Raw genomic sequence first — 3,162 nt, 5'->3', positions numbered from 1 at the left:
TGATCTGCCCTTGACGCTTTCAAACTGGGTTGGGTCCAACGTCTGCAAGTCCCCTATATCTTTGTTTATGAGCTCCATTATGATCCTCTCCATAGCTTTGCAGACTAGACTTGTTGCTTATGGGGCGGTAATTACCAGGGTCCAGAGGCACCGCCTTTGTGGAGTGGGACCACAGTTGCCGACGCCACTCCTTGGGCACGATCCTGTGGTAAGGCTGAGATTAAACAGCTGCCTTATGCGGGTTTAATTCCTCATTTAGCTGTGTAGCACACAGCCGGGGACACCATCCGTCCCATTGATGCTGTGTTTTTAGCTTTAGAGAGCAGCTTTCACCTGCGCATTTGAGATGTCTGGGAGGCTACACTCTGCTGGGATAGTTATCTCCTTTAGGGGAGGAGGGGGAAGGTTGCACTGAACCTGTCTGCCAGTATGTTGGCAATGTCTGTGGGTTCAGTGATTTTTGTATCATGTTGGACTAATTCTGAGCATATCTGGGAGTTTCCACCCAGGTTCCTAACATAGCTGAAAAGGCCTTATGATTGTCCTTTGAATCCATGGCTATTTTTCTCTCAAAATTGGCCTTAGTTGATTTTATGAGTGCTCGTATTTTTTTACTAATAATGATCAGGGGTGACTTCCCTTTTATGGATTTTGTTCTATCATGTAATAGCTTTCTCCTCTTATTGTAAAGTTTGTTAATGGCTGGGGTCCACCAGACTGGACATTTGCCCTTTGTGGAAAGAGTCTTGGTTTTATTTGGGATTGCCTGATCCATGCAGTCCTGGAGGTGTTCATAGAAGGCATTTGTAAGGGCTTCCGCATGTTTGGTTTCCACTGGCTCAGGGGCCTTGAAGGATACCACACCAGTCTTGAGTAGTATGAAGTTTGCTTTTGAGAAATTCTTCACTGTGGTCTTTTTTGTTTGGGGTGGGGGCGGGATGTGGATTTCCAGTGAGATTAGTTTATGATCAGATCTCACCAATGAGGGATATACTTCTGGTGTGGAGCATTTTGTCCCCATGTTTGTGATAATGAGATCTAGTATATTTTCTCCTCTCATGGGAACAGTGACTAGCTGTTCCATGGCATTTGAATTTATGAACTCCAGGAACCATTGGGCTAGAAAGTTAGGGCTTGAGTAATGTTCCCAGTCTATATTCGGGTAGTTGAAGTCACCCAATATGATGGTGTTTGAGATACATTTATACCCTCCAGTGTCTTCAGGAAGGCTGTGTGGGGTTCCTGAGTTTGAGAGGGTGGCCTGTAGCATGCTACAATTTGTAGAGCAGTTTTGCCTATGGTTAGTTGCACCTGGATGGTTTCAGCTTGCATTGCCACCAACCTGGAGGTGTGGGTATCCTTTATGAATATGGATACACCCTCCTTTTGTGGTGTGGTCCGGTTTTGGGGCCGAACGCATGATATGAGGTAAAACCTAATAGTGCCGGGTGCTCTCAGGAGCCTTGAACCAGGTTTCAATTACAGCACAGACATCGATGTTCTCCATACTAAGAAGGGCCTCAAGTGCATTTTGAGATTTAGACTTCTGGCATTGAGCAGCATTACCCTCAGTTTCTTCCCATTTTTGTTTTCTAGGGTGGTAGGTTTAGAATTTGAGCCTTGCCTAAAAAGGCACTATCGGGTGGCAAGAGCCTTAGCCAATATCCGAATCCCAGGGTGACAGGTGCAAGCCGCCCTTGCGAAGCAGCGTGGCTTGTCAAGCATGTCATCCCAGGCAGACGGACACTGATCCCCTTTGAATGACGCCAGACATTAAGCCAATTGTTAAAGCTGATCATCTTGTCTCTATATTGTGGCATCATTCTTGGTGAAGGAAGGATACTGCTCAGGGTCAGGGTCATACCTGCCTGGGCTACATAATCAGAGAGCTCCTCTATGTCTCTTTTCATGTAGTCCAGGAGGTACGCTCTCAGGACGTTCACACCTGCATGGACAATGACTGTGTCATATTTGTACCTGCCATGGAGTGACCCGAGTGCTTGTGTTATGTGGCGGATTCTAGCCCGACAGGCAGCTTACTGTGACCCTCTCCTTGTTCAGCCTGGTGAGTGGGACGTCAGTGTGTCTGACTATGGATTCACCTATGACAAGTATGTTTGGTGTTGTATCCACAGAGGTTGTTGCACACCTATAATGATTAGTCATCTTTGCTAGACTTTGCTTGCTTTGGAAAAGATTTCAAATATACCTCAAGATAAACCCTCACTCACACTCTTCAATAGAAACCGTGATGAGTGGATGTGAAACAGAATACGAGCCCAGGGATCACTGCAGTGGCTAAGCTTGTCACAAGCATACAGAAGTGACCTAAGGTCTGGAAAGTGCCAGCACACTCTGGCAAAGATAACAGATGTGTTCATGGAGAAAGCAGAGTACCCACCTATGAAATAATTGAGGTCACATGTATGTATATGGATTTTTTCCACAGCTACCTTACATGTGTAATGCACATACAGTTGTCATTGTGATATGTCATACACTAGAAAAATCAAAACCTACTCCATATTGACCAACAGTGTCACACACCTGGAACACACACACCCAGTAAGCAAGTGCAAGATTCAAACTCCTTCCTAACTACATTATGATACTACAGCAGTATGCATTTACACGATGCGCTATACACATTACTGGGATTTCACCTTTCCACACGTATATTTGTAGGATGGTAACATCATCAGACTTGTCAAAGATGAGTATACCACTTTTAAAGGGTGTGAGTATTCTCCAAAAAGGTTGCTCCTCCCTAGGGAGAGACACACACTCACACACACAGTTGGCAAGTGCAGGATTCAAACCCCTACCTAACTACATTATGATACTACAGCAGTATGCATTTACACGACGTGCTATACACATTACTGGGATTTTTCCTTTCCACACGTATATTTGTAGGATGGTGACATCATCAGACTTGACAAAGAGGAGTATATCACTTTTAAGGGGTGTGAGTAGTCTCCAAAAAGGTTGCTCCTCCCCAGGGAGAGACACACACACAGTTGGCAAGTGCAGGATTCGAACCCCTAACTACATTATGATACTACAGCAGTATGCATTTACACGACGTGCTATACACATTACTGGGATTTTTCCTTTCCACACGTATATTTGTAGGATGGTGACATCATCAGACTTGACAAA

Source organism: Protopterus annectens, chromosome 14.part0 (assembly GCF_019279795.1).
Source record: "Protopterus annectens isolate FY-2018-M chromosome 14.part0, PAN1.0, whole genome shotgun sequence".
Classification (NCBI taxonomy): Eukaryota; Metazoa; Chordata; order Ceratodontiformes; family Protopteridae; genus Protopterus; species Protopterus annectens.
Note: the sequence above shows the minus strand (reverse complement) of the source record.